This window comes from Aquarana catesbeiana, linkage group LG01, assembly GCF_042186555.1.
Source record: "Aquarana catesbeiana isolate 2022-GZ linkage group LG01, ASM4218655v1, whole genome shotgun sequence".
Taxonomy (NCBI): Eukaryota; Metazoa; Chordata; class Amphibia; order Anura; family Ranidae; genus Aquarana; species Aquarana catesbeiana.
The window spans coordinates 68,040,144-68,061,603 of NC_133324.1; positions in this window are offsets into that span (position 1 = coordinate 68,040,144).

Below are 21,460 nucleotides of genomic sequence, written 5' to 3' on the forward strand. Positions count from 1 at the left end.
TTTTTTTAATCACATCATTGATTTTTTGCTGTATGTTTTGCAGTTCTACATTACACCCCATGATCTCCCCGATCAGGATCTGGGCACTTTCTGATGTGAAAGGATCTGGATCACGATCACCTAAAAAGAGAGAAAGAAAACAATAACAGGTATCAAAAATCTGCCGGCATCCATCTCTTACCTGAGACTGTGGTCGCAGACACTCACCTGTTGTGGTGCCAATCTCCACCACATCTTCTTCTTCCTCCTGCTCAGCTTGTGTTGGTGGTATTTCACCTTCTTCCATAGGTGGGGGGTCTGTGGTCTCCTCGGATGAGGGGTGTCCTCCGAGTCTTTTCTCCCCTATGTAAAACAAAAATGGTATAATTAGCACACAGATATTTGATGGCAGAACTATAAATAAGAAAAATTGCTTGGAAGTGGGGTACAATTGTCAATTTTAGCCGAGTTCCAAGATGTCTTTTTTTTATTGCCCTTTGTCAAGCTGCAATACTTTACCTGTTTAGTACAAGCTTCATAGATGGAGACCCCCCTATAGTATACACTGGAGCACCTGTATGGCCCCCCTAATAAAAATGGTGTTCTGGGGTCCCACACTAGTGCTCCAGTGTCCAGATGTGAAAACAGCTGCTCAGTGTCCTCTCCTTACACAGAATCTAGTTTGCATTTCATTCGAGTAACAAACCCATCTACACAAACAAATATTTGGCATCCAAGTAGGCCCAAAAAAAATGTGGGAAAATGCATATGGCCTAAACAATGGTGTTTTAGAGGCCGAAAGAAAAATGTTTGATACGAACGAATAATGGGCCCATGAACATTAAAGCTGCCCTTTTAAACGTTACAATTAAGAAAAGCATATGGAGCAGCACGAACGGAATAAAGACAGAAAGAATAGGAACACAGCACAACTACTTACTTTTTTGCAGCACTCTCTGGATCTTTCGGTACTGCTCTGGCTCTCTTAATTTCAGGTCCGACCACCGCTTCCTGAGCTGATCTTTCGATCGTCATACCCCGAAATTCTTGTGCAGAGATTTGATCACTTTCACCATGATCTTGGCCTTTCTGATATTGGGGTTGGGGTAAGGCCCATACTTTCCGTCATAGTCGGACTTCTTCGTGATGTCGACCATCTCCAACATCTCCCAAAAAGGACATATTTGTGGCCAGTGGTGTCACTAGGGTTGGTGTCACCCGGTGCCAAAAAAATTGGTGTCACCCCCCTCCACCAACTACCTCAGTACAGACCCCCCTCCACTAACTACAGACCCCACTCCATCAATATAGCCCCCCTCCCTCAGTACAGAACTCCTTCCATCAATATAGACCCCCCCACTAAGTACAGACTCCCCTCCCTCAGTACAGACCCCCTCCATCAGTACAGACCCCCGCTCAGTGCAGACCCCCTTTCCTCAGTATAGACCCCCCACTAAGTACTGACCCCCTCCCTCAGTACAGACCTACCATCAGTACAGAAACCCTCCCTCAGTACAGAGTCTGCAGACCCCCCTCCATCAGTATCAACCTCCCACCTCAGTGCAGACCGCCCCATCAGTACATACACCCCCCCCCCAGTGCTGACCCCCATCAGTATAGAATCCCCCGTCAGTGCAGACTCCCCCATCAGTATAAAATCCCCCCTCAGTGCAGAGCCCCCCATTAGTATAGAATCCCCCCTCAGTGCAGACCCCCCATTAGTATAGATTCCCCCCTCAGTGCAGAGCCCCCCATTTGTATAGAATCCCCCTCAGTGCAGAGCCCCCATTAGTATAGACATCCCCCTCAGTGCAGAGCCTCCCATTAGTATAGACATCCCCCTCAGTGCAGAGCCCCCCATTAGTATAGAATCCCCCTCAGTGCAGAGCCCCCCATTAGTATAGAATCCCCCTCAGTGCAGAGCCCCCCATTAGTATAGAATCCCCCTCAGTGCAGAGCCCCCCATTAGTATAGAATCCACATCAGTGCAGCGCCCCCCATTAGTATAGAATCCCCCTCAGTGCAGAGCCCCCCATTAGTATAGAATCCCCCTCAGTGCAGAGCCCCCATTAGTATAGAATCCCCCTCAGTGCAGAGCCCCCATTAGTATAGAATCCCCCTCAGTGCAGAGCCCCCCATTAGTATAGACATCCCCCTCAGTGCAGAGCCCCCCATTAGTATAGAATCCCCCTCAGTGCAGAGCCCCCCATTAGTAAAGAATCCCCCTCAGTGCAGAGCCCCCATTAGTATAGAATCCCCCTCAGTGCAGAGCCCCCCATTAGTATAGAATCCCCCTCAGTGCAGAGCCCCCCATTAGTATAGACATCCCCCTCAGTGCAGAGACCCCCATTAGTATAGAATCCCCCTCAGTGCAGAGCCCCCCATTAGTATAGAATCCCCCTCAGTGCAGAGCCCCCATTAGTATAGAATCCCCCTCAGTGCAGAGCCCCCCATTAGTATAGAATCCCCCTCAGTGCAGAGCCCCCCATTAGTATAGAATCCCCCTCAGTGCAGAGCCCCCATTAGTATAGAATCCCCCTCAGTGCAGAGCCCCCCATTAGTATAGAATCCCCCTCAGTGCAGCGCCATTAGTATAGAATCCCCCTCAGTGCAGAGCCCCCCATTTGTATAGAATCCCCCTCAGTGCAGAGCCCCCCATTAGTATAGAATCCCCCCAGTGCAGAGCCCCCATTAGTATAGAATCCCCCTCAGTGCAGAGCCCCCCATTAGTATAGAATCCCCCCAGTGCAGAGCCCCCAATAGTATAGAATCCCCCAGTGCAGAGCCCCCCATTAGTATAGGATCCCCCTCAGTGCAGCGCCCCCCATTAGTATAGAATCCCCCTCAGTGCAGCGCCCCACATTAGTATAGAATCCCCCTCAGTGCAGAGCCCCCATTAGTATAGAATCCCCCTCAGTGCAGAGCCCCCCATTAGTATAGAATCCCCCTCAGTGCAGCGCCCCCCATTAGTATAGAATCCCCCTCAGTGCAGAGCCCCCCATTAGTATAGAATCCCCCTCAGTGCAGAGCCCCCATTAGTATAGAATCCCCCTCAGTGCAGAGCCCCCCATTAGTATAGAATCCCCCTCAGTGCAGCGCCCCCATTAGTATAGAATCCCCCTCAGTGCAGAGCCCCCCATTTGTATAGAATCCCCCTCAGTGCAGAGCCCCCCATTAGTATAGAATCCCCCCAGTGCAGAGCCCCCATTAGTATAGAATCCCCCTCAGTGCAGAGCCCCCCATTAGTATAGAATCCCCCCCCAGTGCAGAGCCCCCATTAGTATAGAATCCCCCAGTGCAGAGCCCCCCATTAGTATAGAATCCCCCTCAGTGCAGCGCCCCCCATTAGTATAGAATCCCCCTCAGTGCAGCGCCCCCCATTAGTATAGAATCCCCCTCAGTGCAGAGCCCCCATTAGTATAGAATCCCCCTCAGTGCAGAGCCCCCATTAGTATAGAATCCCCCAGTGCAGCGCCCCCCATTAGTATAGAATCCCCCTCAGTGCAGAGTCCCCATTAGTATAGAATCCCCCTCAGTGCAGCGCCCCCCATTAGTATAGAATCCCCCCTCAGTGCAGAGCCCCCATTAGTATAGAATCCCCCTCAGTGCAGAGCCCCCATTAGTATAGAATCCCCCCAGTGCAAAGCCTCCCATTTGTATAGAATCCCCCCTCAGTGCAGAGCCCCCATTAGTATAGAATCCCCCTCAGTGCAGAGCCCCCCATTTGTATAGAATCCCCCTCAGTGAAGAGCCCCCCATTAGTATAGAATCCCCCCAGTGCAGAGCCCCCATTAGTATAGAATCCCCCAGTGCAGAGCCCCCATTAGTATAGAATCCCCCTCAGTGCAGAGCCCCCCATTAGTATAGAATCCCCCTCAGTGCAGAGCCCCCCATTAGTATAGAATCCCCCTCAGTGCAGAGCCCCCATTAGTATAGAATCCCCGTCAGTGCAGAGCCCCCATTAGTATAGAATCCCCCAGTGCAGAGCCCCCATTAGTATAGAATCCCCATCAGTGCAGCGCCCCCCATTAGTATAGAATCCCCCTCAGTGCAGAGCCCCCCATTAGTATAGAATCCCCCCAGTGCAGCGCCCCCCATTAGTATAGAATCCCCCCAGTGCAGAGCCCCCCATTAGTATAGAATCCCCCTGCACATGTCCACCCACATACTGTATGCATAAAGTTTACAGACCTCAGAACAGCGCGGATGATACACACAGCCGTGTGTGTCCCTCGGGCTCCTCCTCCTCCTGTGTGAAGTAAACAGAGAGGAGGGGGAGGTGGCTTCAGTCCGCTGTGCTGAGGGACACAGCACAAGCCGCAGCGGGCAGTGTAGCGGTGTGTGCCGCTACCTACGGGTGTCACCCCTCTGGCGGGTGTCACCCGGTGCGACCCCCCCCCCCGCACCCACCTAACAACGCCACTGTTTGTGGCCTTAAAACGTCTCCTTCTGGATTGGGACGTGTCCGGATCCGGGCTTTCCTCCTCCTCCTCCTCGTTCCTGCAATTATCACGCACCTGCTGTGACTCCGCCATGTGCTCTTCCCCCACTGCGCTGAATGAAAAGGGGCGGGGAATAGACTAGAAAGAACGTCAGGGGCGGGCGGAGTTACACGCATGCGCAGTGTGTATAAAGCGTAACACGCGTGCGTATTACGTATGATCTGTAAGCGGAAGAAGGAGCATTGGACGCACCGATCGTAAGAACAAAGGTAAGAGACAAACTTGTACCTATACTGCTTCTACATTGAGGCCTATATTGTAACAAGATTAGGAGAGTTTTGTCTGACATTAGGCTTTGTCTTGTGTTGTGTCTTGCAGTGAACATGGATATGCTACTGAAAGACAATGACTTCATGTCAGTATTCGTAGATATGTTAAGGGAGCTGCCCTGTCTGTGGGATATTAAACACCCCCATTTCAAGAACCAAGCAAAGAGGAAGGCAGCACTGGTGCAATTGTGTGAAATTGTTAAGCAGATGATCCCCACGGCAGACATCACCTATTTAAAGATATTAATTGGTGGCCTGAGGAGCACATATCTAAGGGAGCGCAAGAAAGTCCTGGATTCACAGAGATCCTGAGCAGCAGATGACATCTATGTCTCCAGGATGTTGTACTACGACAGGCTGCATTTTCTGGCAGGCCAGACTGAACCCAGGCCATCCCTCTCCAGTCTTCCTTCCACGCTTCCTTCCCCCCCGGCTGAGGCTTCTGACACCCAACCTGGGCCTTCCAGGCAACAACACATGGAGGAGCCCAGATTGAGCCAGGTATAGCATTCCTCTAAATATTTCTGCTTGTCCAATCAATGATGTTAACTAGATGTTAGTTGGGAGTACTAATTTAGGAATGTGATTGATGAAGCAAAAAATAAAACCATGTCCCTTTTTCATACACAGGGAAGTCTCAGCCAGGAGGTGGCCGGGCCGAGCCGGCTGGCTGATTTGCTGGTCCCTCCACCCCCCCTGGAAAGAGAAAGTGGCAGGAGGAGGAGTGCCCTAGAGGAGGCTGCCAGAGGACTCTTTTGGAGGGCTACAGAGGCCCTGGGAGCACCACACACCGTGGAGGAGGACATTGCTGCCGTCATTGCATATAAAATGCAGAGGATGGAGGAGGGCCAACAAGCCATGTGTGAGTCCCTCATATTGGAGGCTCTTAACAAAGGTATGAGGGGCCAAATTACAGCTCAGACACACCTTTGCGATGGTCCTCCTCCTCCTCCTGCAGGTCCTCCTCCTCCTCCTCCTTCTCCTCCTTCTCCTCCAGGTCCTCCCAGTCCTCCTCCAGGTCCTACTCCTCCTCCTGCCACATCTCCAACAGCACAGCCACAGCCGGGAAGGAAGTGTGGAAGGAAGACCAGAAAGTGAGGACCCTGGATCCAGTCTGGTCGGCCAAAAAATGCAGCCTCTTGTGGTACCACAGCCTGGGGACACAGATGTCATCTGCTGCTATCCGGATCTCTGCGAATTCTGGACCAGACTGCCCTCCTTTACATATGGACTCCTCAGGCCACCAATTTTGATGTTCAAGAATTGATGTCTGCCGTGGGGGTCCCAGGCTTCGCTAATTTCTCATGTTGATCCAGTGTTGCCTTCCTCTTTGGTTCTGATCCCTTAATAAAGGATTTTTGTTTTGAATTATACTCTCCTATGTGTTTTACTTCAAAAATGACAGTTTGTTTGTGAGGATTCAGGTACATTTCAAATATACAATGTGAAATGAACAAGGGACAGCAACAACAAACAATCTCCTGGAGATTAAATAATAAAAGATATCAATGGTGTTGGGGTAACTTGACACACAAAACACACACAAAAATATTCTGGAGTAAAAATAAAAATAACATTGAACAAAGATCAGCCTTTGAAAAAATACAAACATTAAAAAAAAAAAAAAAGGCTTAAAATCCCCCAAAAAATTAAATAAAAAAAAAAAAAAGTCAGATGTGACAACTAATAACAATATATTCAGGGAATACCAATAAAAAAACAAAAATAAAACTTTCTGAGAAGTGTGTGTGAATATGAGCAGCAAAAGTACTTCATTCTTGTCACATTATAAAGAAGAAGAGAGTGCGCTGTATTAAACCATTTTTAACATTGCAGCGTGACGAAAGTGCTGTATCCATTGCGAACGCTAAGTTTACCAGAATGAGCTGCTCCGTCTTGGAATTTCTTCTGAGCATGCGTGGCACTTTGTGCGTCGGAACAGGCCACACACGGTCAGAATTGACGCGATCGGATTTTGTTGTCGGAAAATTTTATCTCCTGCTCTCCAACGTTGTGTGTCGGAAAATCCGATGGAAAATGTCCGATGGAGCCCACACACGGTCGGAATTTCCGACAACATGCTCCGATCGGACATTTTCCATCGGAAAATCCGACCGTGTGTACGGGGCATTACAGTAAAGAACCCTCTATGTAGTTTAAAGTTAAACCTCAATTCTTCTAATTTTAATGAGTGGCCACATGTCTTGTTAAACTCCCTCCTGCGAAAAAGTTTTATCCCTATTGTTGGGTCACCAGTACGGTATTTATAAATTGAAATCATATCCCCCCTCAAGCGTCTCTTCTCCAGAGAGAATAAGTTCAGTGCTCGCAACCTTTCCTCATAACTAGGGATGAGCCGAACACCCCCCGGTTCGGTTCGCACCAGAACCCGCGAACGGACCGAAAGTTCGCACGAACGTTAGAACCCCATTGACGTCTATGGGACTCGAACGTTCGAAATCAAAAGTGCTCATTTTAAAGGCTAATTTGCATGGTATTGTCCTAAAAAGGGTTTGGGGACCCGGGTCCTACCCCAGGGGACATGTATCAATGCAAAAAAAACTTTTAAAAACGGCCGTTTTTTCGGGAGCAGTGATTTTAATGATGCTTAAAGTAAAAAAAAAAAAAGTGAAATATTCCTTTAAATATCGTACCTGGGGGGTGTCTATAGTATGCCTGTAAAGTGACGCGTGTTTCCCATGTTTAGAACAGTCCCTGCACCAAATGTCATTTTTAAAGGAAAAAATCTCATTTAAAACTGCTTGCGGGTTTAATGTCATGTCGGGTCATGGCAATATGGATGAAAATCAGTGAGACAAACGGCATGGGTACCCCCCAGTCCATTACCAGGCCCTTTGGGTCTTGTATGGATATTAAGGGGAACCCCGCACCCAAATTAAAATAAGGAAAGGTGTGGGGCCACCAGGCCCTATATACTCTGAACAGCAGTATACAGGCGGTGCAAACAAGACAGGGACTGTAGGTTTGTTGTTAAGTAGAATCTGTTTGTAATTTTGAACATTTTTAACGTGTTTAGCTCCAGCCAAAAAATCTTTTCTAAGCTTTTTGGAAAACATAGGGAAGGGTTATCACCCCTGTGACATTTGTTTTGCTGTCTTTCCTCCTCTTCAGAAGATTTCACCTCACTTTTTTGTCCCAATGAAAAATGTTTTTTGAAAATTTGGGTTTTTTTGTGGAACAAGGATTGGAAAGCATCAGTGGAAAGGAGAAATTGTTTTCCCATATTAACTCTTACAGGAGAGAATTTCCCTTCCTAGGGGTAGATTTCATCTCACTTCCTGTTGTCTCCTTCCGTTTGGAAGTAGGAGTCGTTTGTAAGTTAGATGTTTGAAAGTAGGGTCCTGCCCTATATACTCAGCAGAAATTTGGGCCTTAGGTGTTGCTGTGGCCACAACACTGTAAGCCCTCACAGGGCCCTGCTGTGAAATATTAGATCAAGAATTGTAATTACATGCCCCTGTTGAACAGGAGCTGAAAAATTAGGCCTTAGGCACTGGTGCTGGTGCCACAACACTGCAACCCCTCACAGACACTCTAGTTGGAACGCAGGAACGAGCCCTGCTGCAAAGTATTGCTTCAAAAATTGTAATTACACGCCCCTGTTAGACAGGGGCAGAAAAATTGGGCCTTAGGCACTGGTGCTGGTGCCACAACACTGCAACCCCTCACAGACACTCTAGTTGGAACGCAGGAACGAGCCCTGCTGCAAAGTATTGCATCAAAAATTGTAATTACACGCCCCTGTTAGACAGGGGCAGAAAAATTGGGCCTTAGGCACTGGTGCTGGTGCCACAACACTGCAACCCCTCACAGACACTCTAGTTGGAATGCAGGAACGAGCCCTGCTGCAAAGTATTGCATCAAAAATTGTAATTACACGCCCCTGTTAGACAGGGGCAGAAAAATTGGGCCTTAGGCACTGGTGCTGGGGCCACAACACTGCAACCCCTCACAGACACTCTAGTTGGAATGCAGGAACGAGCCCTGCTGCAAAGTATTACATCAAAAATTGTAATTACACGCCCCTGTTAAACAGGGGCTGAAAAATTGTGCCTTAGGCACTGGTGGTGGCGCCCAGAACCAAAAATGTTCTTACAAGCTATCAGCGTGATGATTGAGGAGGAAGAGGATAATTACTCAGGGATAGTCACTCAGCATCAGCATAGGCAGTCTTTGAAGGGATCTGAGATTTAAAAAAAAAATATTCGGTTACATCAGCATCAGGTGCTTGGTAGCTGGTGGTGATCCAAGACTCATTCATTTTTATGAAGGTCAGCCGATCGACCGAGTCGGTGGACAGACGCACCCTGTGATCGGTTACCACGCCTCCAGCAGCACTGAATGTGCGTTCCGAAAGAACGCTGGATGCAGGACAGGCCAGTAGCTCAATTGCATACTGTGCAAGCTCTGGCCAGTGATCCATCCTCAAGACCCAGTAACCCAGAGGATTTTCGGTGGGAAAGGTGTCCAAGTCTGATCTTGCCCCTAGGTATTCCTGCACCATGTAAAACAGACGCTGGCGATGGTTGCTGGAACCGATCATACCTTGGGGCTGCGGACCAAAAAATTGTCTGAACGCATCGGTCAGACGGCCACCTTCTCCACCGCTCCTTCTTTGACTGACCGAAGCCTCAGCAACACGTTGTCCAGAAACAGGAGTTTGTAACCTCCCAGTCTCTGGGAACGCGTTGCACAGACCTTTCTGCAAGGCCTCCCGAAGATGTTTCATCCTCTGCTCCCTCTGCGATGGCAAGATAAGGTCCGCAACCTTACCCTTGTAAGGTGGATCAAGGAGGGTTACCAGCCAGTATTGGTCCTTCTCCTTGATACCACGAATACGAGGATCCTTACGCAGGCTTTGCAGGATCAGGGAGGCCATGCAGCGTAGGTTTGCTGAGGCATTCGGTCCGGAGTCCTCTGGGTCACTAAGGACAACAACGTCCGCAGCCACCTCCTCCCAGCCACGTACAAGTCCATGTGTTCCTTGGGACTGATCCCTTAAAGACTGCTGCTGATGCTGAGTGCCAGGCTCCACCTCCATACTGACACAATCTTCCTCCTCCTCCTCCTCCTCCTCGTCCTCTTCCTGTGTGATCGGCGGGCACGCAGGAACACTGTCTGGATAAAGGGGGCCTTGAGAGCTAAGAAAGTCCTCCTCTTCCTGCCTCTGTTCTGCCTCAAGTGCCCTGTCCATTATTCCACGCAGCGTGTGCTCCAACAGGTGGACAAGGGGGACAGTGTCACTGATGCATGCACTGTCAGTGCTCACCATCCTCGTGGCCTCCTCGAATGGTGACAGGACAGTGCATGCATCCCTGATCATGGCCCACTGGCGTGGGGAAAAAAAACCAAGCTCCCCTGACCCTGTCCTGGTGCCATAGTCGCACAGGTACTCATTGATGGCCCTCTGCTGTGTGTGCAGCCGCCGCAGCATGGCCAACGTTGAGTTCCACCTGGTGGGCATGTCACAGATTAGGCGGTTCTTGGGCAGGTTAAACTCCTTTTGGAGGTCCGTCAGCCGAGCACTGGCATTATATGACCGGCGGAAATGCACACAGACTTTCCTGGCCTGCCTCAGGACATCCTGTAAGCCCGGGTACCTGCCCAAGAACCGCTGCACCACCAAGTTAAGGACGTGAGCCAAACAGGGCACATGGGTCATTTGTCCCTGTCGGAGGGCAGAGAGGAGGTTGGTGCCATTGTCGCAAACCACCATTCCTGCCTTAAGTTGGCGTGGCGTCAACCACCTCTGAACCTGCCTCTGCAGAGCTGACAGAACCTCTGCCCCAGTGTGGCTCCTGTCCCCCAAGCACACCAGCTCAAGCACCGCATGGCATCTTTTGGCCTGCGTACTTGCGTAGCCCCTTGAACGCCTACGGAGCACCGCTGGTTCCGAGGAAGAGGCCATGGAGGAAGAAGAAGAGGAGGGGGTGGAGGAGAGAGGTGTGTCACAATCAGCATTTTGGAGGCGTGGTGGCGGAACAACCTCCAACACTACTGCACCTTGTCCTGCATCCTTCCCAGCTGCCAGCAGAGTCACCCAGTGCGCCGTGAAACTTAGGTAACGTCCCTGTCCATGCCTGCTGGACCATGAGTCAGCGGTAATATGCACCTTACCGCTGACCGCCCTGTCCAGCGAGGCATGGACATTGCCTTCCACATGCCGGTAGAGAGCCGGAATCGCCTTCCGTGAGAAAAAGTGGCGTTTGGGTACCTGCCACTGAGGAACCGCACATTCCACAAACTCACGGAAGGGGGCAGAGTCTACCAACTGAAAAGGCAGCAGTTGAAGTGCTAGCAATTTTGCCAAGCTAGCATTCAACCGCTGGGCATGTGGATGGCTGGGAGCAAACTTCTTTCGGCGGTGCAGCAGCTGGGGCAGGGAAATTTGCCTGGTACAATCTGACGTCGGTGTACCAAAAGCAGATTGCCCACAAGTACTTGGCTGTGACACACCTAATTCTACACCTTCATTCCTCTCACTGCAGGTCTCAGAGAGGACTGAAGGTCTAGTGGGGTTGGAAATCTCAGCTGATGAGGAGCAAGGAGAGATCCTCTTTGTTCTTTGGTGTGGGTCTTTTAGATACGCTTGCCAACGAACTGCATGGCAGGTCAACATATGTCTGGTCAAGCATGTGGTACCCAAGCGGGAGATGTTTTGGCCACGCGAGATACGCTTGAGACATATGTTGCAAATAGCAGCGGTGCGATCTGATGCACTCGTCTCAAAAAAGGCCCACACCAAAGAACTTTTTGAATAACGCGCAGAGACTGCAGCGCCCTGCACATGTGGAGCTTTGGGGTGTGATGCAGTCAATGTGCTGCCCTTAGGCTGGCCCCTGGAGGGCATCCTGCCTCGTTGGTGATGTGCAGCCGCCTCCTCCTCCTCCTCCTCCTCCTCTCTCCTATCAGGCACCCACGTTGAGTCAGTGACCTCATCATCCCCTCCCTCCTCATCACTGGAGCAAACCTGGCAGTATGCTGCAGCAGGGGGAGCATGACTGCCAGATTGCTGTCCTTCTTGGGCACCCCCTCTGTCCATGCTCATGTTACTGCCTTCATCGAGCTCAGTATCGTCATCAGAGCCTTCCAAACGCTGGGCATCCTCCTGGAGCATGTACCCAACACTGTGGTCAAACAGTTCGAGGGAATCCTCATGAGGACATGGTGGAGCTAGGGAAGGAGTCACTGATGATGACATTGAGCTGAGGGAAGAGGCCGCTGCTTTGCCAGACAAAGCACCCTGGGCATGGGTGAGAGAGGATGAGGAGGATGAGGACGGCTTGGTCATCCACTCGACCAAGTCTTCCGCATGTTGCGGCTCAACACGGCCAGCTGCCGAAAAAAAGGCCAAGCGTGTCCCATGGCCACGTGCTGATGAGGATGCACCGTCTCCACGACCAGCACTAGACACAGAGCCTGCTTGCCCTCTCTTATTGGCTTGTGACTGTCTGCCTCTCCTTCTTGGCCTTCCAGACATACTAATGGCCTGTAGCTGCACTAAGCTGGGATAGAACACCTGTAATTTTCTTCAGGTAGCTTTATATACTGTAACCAGACAAGCCTGCCTGTCAGTAGGAAGATAACAGGAACGGATCTAGCTGAACACTGTGAGCAGGACGCACTGTACTAAATGTAAATAGTCTAGCTGCCTGACCGTGGTACTAATAGGATCAAATAGAACACCTGTAATTTTCTTCAGGTAGCTTTATATACTGTAACCAGACAAGCCTGCCTGTCAGTAGGAAGATAACAGGAACGGATCTAGCTGAACACTGTGAGCAGGACGCACTGCACTAAATGTAAATAGTCTAGAAGATAACAGGAACGGATCTAGCTGAACACTGTGAGCAGGACGCACTGCACTAAATGTAAATAGTCTAGAAGATAACAGGAACGGATCTAGCTGAACACTGTGAGCAGGACGCCCTGCAATAAATGTAAATAGTCTAGAAGATAACAGGAACGGATCTAGCTGAACACTGTGAGCAGGACGCACTGCACTAAATGTAAATAGTCTAGAAGATAACAGGAACGGATCTAGCTGAACACTGTGAGCAGGACGCACTGCACTAAATGTAAATAGCAGGAACGGATCTAGCTGAACACTGTGAGCAGGACGCACTGCACTAAATGTAAATAGCAGGAATGGATCTAGCTGAACACTGTGAGCAGGACGCACTGCACTAAATGTAAATAACAGGAACGGATCTAGCTGAACACTGTGAGCAGGACGCACTGCACTAAATGTAAATAGCAGGAACGGATCTAGCTGAACACTGTGAGCAGGACGCACTGCACTAAATGTAAATAGCAGGAACGGATCTAGCTGAACACTGTGAGCAGGACGCACTGCACTAAATGTAAATTGCAGGAACGGATCTAGCTGAACACTGTGAGCAGGACGCACTGCACTAAATGTAAATAGTCTAGAAGATAACAGGAACGGATCTAGCTGAACACTGTGAGCAGGACGCACTGCACTAAATGTAAATAGCAGGAACGGATCTAGCTGAACACTGTGAGCAGGACGCACTGCACTAAATGTAAATAGTCTAGATAGAAGATAACAGGAACGGATCTAGCTAAACTGAATACAGTGTATATATATATATATGCAACACCTGGGATGCATATATATACACAATACACTGTAAGTGCAGCTAACTGACTGACTGTTCTGCCTAATCTATCTAACTCAAATCAAATGACACTGTCTCTCTCTCTCTATCTCTCAGCACACCGGAACACACACTACACAGGGCCGCTGTGCAGGCGGCCTTATATAGTGTGGGGTGTGTACTAAATCCCCTGAGCCATAATTGGCCAAAGCCACCCTGGCTTTGGCCAATTACAGCTCTCTCTACTGACGGCGCTGTGATTGGCCAAGCATGCGGGTCATAGTGCATGCTTGGCCAATCATCAGCCAGCAATGCACTGCGATGCCGCAGTGAATTATGGGCCGTGACGCGCCACACGAATTTAGCGCGAACGGCCCATATCGTTCGCAATTCGGCGAACGGACGAACAGCCGATGTTCGAGTCGAACATGGGTTCGACTCGAACACGAAGCTCATCCCTACTTCTTTGTACTCACTCCATTTACAGTACATCCTTCCTGAGGACTAGTGCCCAGAACTGGACAGCATACTCTAGGTGCGGCCGGACCAGAGTGTCATGAGAGGGTTTACCCGTTGGTGGCGCTATCGGTCTCTTGGATCGCAGTACCAGTGTCCACCAGCGGGTGTCTTCCAACATCTGGGACCTGCAGTAAGAGGTCTCTCCTGCTGGTGGCACTGTTGCATCCCTGGGCCGTAGTACCGGTGTCCACCAGCGGGTGCACTCCGGCAGTGTGGAGCAAACAGCACACTGCGCTCAGCTGTGACATGAGGTCAATTACCACAGCCTTATAAATACCCGGCAAGCCCTCATAGGCTTGCCTTGGTATCTTTCTCCCTGCGCCCTGACCTTGCTGCCTGTATCCTGATTGTGAACCTGTTTCTGTCCTGCTCTGCTCTGCTCCGATCCGGTCCCTATCCCAAGCCCATCCTGTTCTTGTCCCTCCTGATTCCCTTGGATCCCTGCCCTGCAGCTTAACCATCCATCCTCTCCCTGTCCTGCTGGTTTCCTGTCCTTGCCCATCTGCTGACCTCCCTGTGTATGACCTTGGCCTTGCTTGTTTACGATTACGGTATCTCCATTTACTTGTATGTATTGTTGTTTGTAGTGGGTTTGTTGTGTTGGTTTTGCACTGTTTATATTCCTTTTACTTATCACTTGTTTAATAAACACCATTATTTCACTTACATGTGTTTCTGGTCTCCTCTGTGCAGTCCACACGGTCTGGTCAGTTAGATCCCCTGACAGTATACCAAGGCCATCCCTGACCAGACGTGGCTGCATTGAGGAAACCATCTTGGTTTGTCGGGTCTGCTAATATGGATTTCGATGAAATCATTTATTATTCTCTGCTAGCAGAAGAGGATGGTGAATATTGTCGCCAGATTTTAAAAGGCTGGACTAGTGACCAGCTGATGGAAACTATCCGATCAGCTCATTCCCTAGTGGATCAGGGGTATATGTCTTTTGAAGATGTTCAGCCCCTGATCCAGTTATGTGCAAAACCAGCCCTGTCAGGCGATCCCGAGGGAAGTGATGATTTTTCGTCCCCCTTCAATTATGGCCAAGTTGAATCCCTGGTTTGGTTGTTGGAGGATGATCCAGCCTATTTTATGGAGCATTATTCCTCCTGTTCACAGCAGGTGTTGTCTAATTGCATCCAGTCGGTGCAATCCTTGGTTAGTCAGGCTGTGTGTGAATCAGCGTTTGTTCAACCTGTGCTGCAGGCATGGTCAGATCTCCTGTATTTAGCTAAGCCACAATATTCCAGCCCTGCCATTAATCATCTGCCTTCCCAAAAATCTATCTCCCCGTCGCCTATGGCAACCTCAGCTACAGCCCAGTTTAATCAGCCCCCTACCAAATACTACCACCCAGTCTCCAAGTGTCGCACCTATCCTGGCTTCAATCCACCTGTCTCTTCTCCTCCACCTGTAACAGTCCCACTAAACCCTTCTCTAGCTACAGTTCCTTGGTCTTCCTTCGATCCAGCTACTTTCTTTTCTTACAGCCCTGCACCTACATACAAAACTGCACGGGCTAAACCAAAAAAGAAACGAAAATTCTTCCCGACCCACACCATCTTGCCAGTAACCCAACCTGCTCCTGCTACCCAGTCTGATGTCCTGATGCCTGCCTTCCAGCCGGTTGTCTCGATGCCTGCCTTCCAGATGGATGTCTCGATGCCTGCCTTCCAGCCGGAGGTCTGGATGCCTGCCTTCCAGCCGGAGGTCTGGATGCCTGCCTTCCAGCCGGACGTCTCGATGCCTGCCTTCCAGCCGGACGTCTCGATGCCTGCCTTCCAGCCGGACGTTCCAGTGCCTGCCACCCAGCCGGACGTTCCAGTGCCTGCCACCCAGCCGGACGTTCCAGTGCCTGCCACCCAGCCGGACGTTCCAGTGCCTGCCACCCAGTCTGACGTTCCAGTGCCTGCCACCCAGCCTGACGTTCCAGTGCCTGCCACCCAGCCTGACGATCCAGTGCCTGCCACCCAGCCTGACGATCCAGTGCCTGCCACCCAGCCTGACGATCCAGTGCCTGCCACCCAGCCTGACGATCCAGTGCCTGCCACCCAGCCTGACGATCCAGTGCCTGCCACCCAGCCTGACGATCCAGTGCCTGCCACCCAGCCTGACGATCCAGTGCCTGCCACCCAGCCTGACGATCCAGTGCCTGCCACTCAGTCTGACGATCCAGTGCTTGCTACCCCGTCTGATGCTTCAGTGACTACTGTCCAGTCCGATGTACCTATTGTCCAGCCTGGTATGCCAGCACCTGCTGTTCTGCCCGATGTGCCAGCGCCTGTGTCTGCTGCCCAGTCTAAAGTTCCAGTAGCCGCTGCCTGGTCTGATGTCTCGGTGTCGGCTTTCCAGTCCGCTTCCCAGCCGTGCCAATGCCTGTGCCCGCTGCCCAGTTTGAGGTCCCAGTGCCTGCTGGTCAGCTCGAAATCCCAGTGTCCATGTTTCAGTCTGACGCTCCAGTGACCACTGACCAGTCCGATGCACCTGTTGTTCAGCCTGTTGTGCCAGTACCTGCTGTTCTGCCTGATGTGCCAGCGCCTGTCTTTGTTGTCCAGCCTGAAGTTCCACCACCTGCTGCCCGGTCTGATGTTTCGGTACCCACTTTCCGGTCTGATGTGCCCATCCTCCAGCTTGATATCCTGGTACCTGTCTTCCAGCCTGATGTCGTGATGTTGGTACCTCAGCCTGAGGTTTTGGTGCCCATGTCTCAGCCTGAAGTTTCGGTGCCCGTGTTTCAGCCTGGAATTTCGGTGCCCGTGTCTCAGCCTGCTGAATCGGTGCCCATTACCCAGTCTGTTGAATCGGTGCCCATTACCCGGTCTGCTGATCCGGTGCCCGTTACCCAGTCTGCTAAACCAAAGTCCATCACTTTGCCTGCCAAGCCAGTACCCGTTATCTGGTTTTTGCCGAACCAGTGCCCGGTGTCCAGCTCGCTGAGTCGGGGCCTATTACCGAGCCCACTGGGCTGGGGTCCGTTACCCAGCTTGCTGAGCCGGTGCCTGTAATCCGGCCTGCCCTTACGGTACTCGCTGTTCGGCCTAATGCTCCAGAGACTGCTTCCCAGCTCGATGACCCGGAGCCTGCTTCCCAGCTCGATGACCCGGAGCCTGCTTCCCAGCTCGATGACCCGGAGCCTGCTTCCCAGCTCGATGACCTGGAGCCTGCTGCCCAGCTCAAAGTGCCCATGCCCGCTGCCCAGCCTGATGTGCCTGCTGCCCAGCTCGAAGTGCCCGCTGCCCAGCTTGGTGTTTTCCTGCACGCTGTCATCTCGGATGTGCCCGCTGTCATCTCGGATGTGCCCGCTGTCTTCTCAGACATACCCACTGTCCAGTTTGAAGTACCCGATGCCCGGCCTGATGTGCCCTCATCTGTTCGGTTGGAGGCCATGAACTTTGGACAATCGCACCTTGTTGGAGCGTCCGGAGGCCGCTCCTTTAGGGGGGGTACTGTCATGAGAGGGTTTACCCGTTGGTGGCGCTATCGGTCTCTTGGATCGCAGTACCAGTGTCCACCAGCGGGTGTCTTTCAACATCTGGGACCTGCAGTAAGAGGTCTCTCCTGCTGGTGGCACTTTTGCATCCCTGGGCCGTCCACCAGCGGGTGCACTCTGGCAGTGTGGAGCAAACAGCACACACTGCGCTCAGCTGTGACATGAGGTCAATTACCACAGTCTTATAAATACCCGGCAAGCCCTCATAGGCTTGCCTTGGTATCTTTCTCCCTGCGCCCTGACCTTGCTGCCTGTATCCTGATTGTGAACCTGTTTCTGTCCTGCTCTGCTCTGATCCGATCCGGTCCCTATCCCAAGCCCATCCTGTTCTTGTCCCTCCTGATTCCCTTGGATCCCTGCCCTGCAGCTTAACCATCCATCCTCTCCCTGTCCTGCTGGTTTCCTGTCCTTGCCCATCTGCTGACCTCCCTGTGTATGACCTTGGCCTGGCTTGTTTACGATTCCGGTATCTCCATTTACTTGTATATATTGTTGTTTGTAGTGGGTTTGTTGTGTTTGGTTTTGCACTGTTTATATTCCTTTTACTTATCACTTGTTTAATAAACACCATTATTTCACTTACATGTGTTTCTGGTCTCCTCTTTGCAGTCCACACGGTCTGGTCAATTAGATCCCCTGACACAGAGTCTTGTAGAGCGGGAGAATTATCATTTTATCTCTGGAGTTGATCGCCTTATAATGCATGCCATTATTCTGTTTGCTTTGTTAGCAGCAGCTTGGCATTGCATGCCATTGCTGAGCCTATCATCTACTAGGACCCCCAGGTCCTTTTCCATCCTAGATTCCCCCAGAGGTTCTCCCCCCAGTGTATAGATTGCATTCATATTTTTGCCACCCAAATGCATTATTTTACATTTTTCTACATTAAACCTCATTTGCCATGTAGTTGCCCACCCCATTAATTTGTTCAGATGTTTTTGCAAGGTTTTCACATCCTGCGAAGAAGTTATTGCCCTGCTTAGCTTACTATTGTCCGCAAATACAGAGATTGAACTGTTTACCCCATCCTCCAGGTCGTTTATGAACAAAATAAATAGGATTGGTCCCAGCACAGAACCCTGGGGGACCCCACTACCCATCCCTGACCATTCCGAGTACTTCCCATTTACCATCACCCCCTGAACTCGCCCTTTTAGCCAGTTTTCAATCCATGTACTCACCCTATGGTCCATGCCAACGGACCTTATTTTGTACAGTAAATGTTTATGGGGAACTGTGTCAAATGCTTTTGCAAAATCCAGCTACACCACGTCTACGGGCCTTCCTTTATCTAGATGGCAACTCACCTCCTCATAGAAGGTTAATAGATTGGTTTAGCAAGAACAATTCTTCATGAATCCATGCTGATTACTGCTAGTGATACCGTTCTCATTACTAAAATCTTGTATATAGTCCCTTATCATCCCCTCCAAGAGCTTGCATACTATTGATGTTAGGCTAGTCTGTAATACCCAGGGATGTATTTTGGGCCCTTTTTAAATATTGGTGCTACATTGGCTTTTCTCCAATCACCTGGTAACATTGCAGCCAGTAGACTCTCAGTAAAAATTAGGAACAATGGTCTGGCAATTACTTGACTGAGTTCCCTAAGTACCCTCGGATGCAAGCCATCTGGTCCCGGTGATTTATTAATGTTAAGTTTCCCAAGTCTAATTTTAATTCTGTTAACCTCTGTTAACTATTGAGGTGCCTCCTGTGATGTGTCATAAGGATAAACACTGCAGTTTTGGTTACTTAAGCCCCCCAATTCCCACGAGAAGACTGAGGAGAAGAATAAATTCAATACCTTCGCCATCTCCCCATCCTTTGTAATCAGATGTCCTTCCTCATTCTTTATGGGGCCAATATGCTCTGTCCTCGCTTTTTTACTGTTTACATACTTAAAGAATTTCTTGGGATTTTTTTTTGCTCTCCTCCACTATGTGTCTTTCGTATCCTTAACCATAACCCTTAAAACCCATAAAGTTTGCCAAAGACTGGAGGTCTTGAAGTCTATATGATTGTTGCTAAGGGGTAGTTTAGTGTCTGGGTGCAATTAGAGGGCAGATCACTAGTACAGAATGCAGGAGAGATGGTTAAAATCCATCAGCTCCTTTGGGGGTCATTGCTATACATACATATTTAATATATACGTGTACTTTGTTTAAAAAAATACACATAGAATTGATAATATTGAACTGATACTTCTAGATGTTGGCAGTGGACATCTGTATTTTATATGATTGCTAGGGAGCAGTGGAGTGATGTGAAAGGTCATCTTCCTCTTCTCTGGTGCTGGATAGTCTTCAATAATGATAGGCATCAGCACTGACATCATTAGTCAAAGCCGTGAAACTGCTGCTGCTGTTGATGATTTGGAGCTGTCACTCAATTGACACTCTTTTGTTATCTCCTTCACTTTTCCTTTTACAGCTTATGTAGGGGGAATTGAGGGGAGAGATGGAGAAGCTGGACCAGCACAGAAAGAAATTAGACATTCACAGATTTTTCTGTGCTTTTACCTTTTACCTATTTTTAAGCTGGTGACAGGGTCTCTTTAAGTGCTATGTGTTGAGGGAGGGGGGTTTTTAAGGGTTCATCCCAGAGATGATTAGACCTTAAAGAAAGCCTGTCCCTACCTGGTATGCTGTAAAATAAACAGAAGAAGGAAAGTTAGGTTAGTTACACAATGCACGTTAATGGGCGGTTAACACGCATAACCATAAGCCTAGGTTCACACTTGTGTAGGTGGTTCCTGCTGCAGGTTCGCACCCATTCCTGCAGCCGCAACCACCTGCATAGTCAAACTCAGGAGATGCATACTGGTGCCAATAATCCTAATGACACACCGCACACACTGCACTGGGAACCACACTGCACTTGCAGTTTCCATGCGGACTACGATTTCTGAAATGCTGCAGGGACCTTTTCCCTGCATTTCAGCAGGCATGGCAGTCCATTCAAATTAATGGGATGCCGTGCCCGTGAAAATCGAGGCTCGCAGAGCCGCGACGGTATGAACCTAGCCTAATTCATCGTACAGTGTAATTGCCTGAGGAGCACTTCCCTTGGAGGAGGTATCAGATTACTGGATTGCCCTGAGATTCCCAAAGTCCATGGGTGGGAGACAGTTCTAAGAAGCTGGCAGTAGAGACACCCTGAAGGAGGGGACACCTATTCCTTCCCTCCTCAGCAGGTATCACTCCCTATCACTGCTCCTATTCTCGCCATACCCAGCAGAGTTTTGCCCCTGTCCTACTCCTACAGTGCGGGCACACTGAATGATGCGGAATCTGCATTTTAGGCACGTCTGTGCCAAGATGGCTGCCCAAATCTTGCAGGAGAGATGCCATCCTTGCCATGATGGTTGCCTGGAGCCAATAGCAGAGGACAAATTAGTCCTCAATGGTCCCCTGCCACCCTGAAAAACAGCACAGTGCCACCTTCAGGTCAGCGAATATACTGCAGCTTACCACCTGCCTACATGGTAATGCTAAACACCTTAACGCAGCCCAGTATGGTGTGAATAGGCCCTTACCAGAGTGTAAACATAATTGTTGCAGTCTTGTAGTAAACATGCAGTATGTGCCCTATGTTGCAGTTTTTAGAGTTTTAATCTGTCTTTAATTCGTGTTTATAGAATACATATTAGCACAAATAAAACACTAGTACAGCAAGCCAACATACAAATCATCTCGTTCTTATTCATTCTTATTCATCTCATCTCATTATTTTTAAAAGATCTGCATCATACAAGTGGTGTTACTCAGTTTTGTAAGTATGAAATAATGCAGCCTTTATTTTCCTACTCTCTGGCTATCTCAATACCTTTCACTCAGAAATGGGGATATTTGAATGTTCCACAGCCCATTAATGCTAACAACATCCACCCTGTCTGTCGGGTTAGGGTGACATCCGCTCCATGTTCTTGTTGAAGAGCTGAAAGCTTTTGGCATTGCAACATCTCGTGTCTCATAGACTCATCACATTCTGATGTAACATAAAAAATGAGAATGTCAATCTCAGCCGTATATTCATCTGCAGATTCTTCAGCTGTCT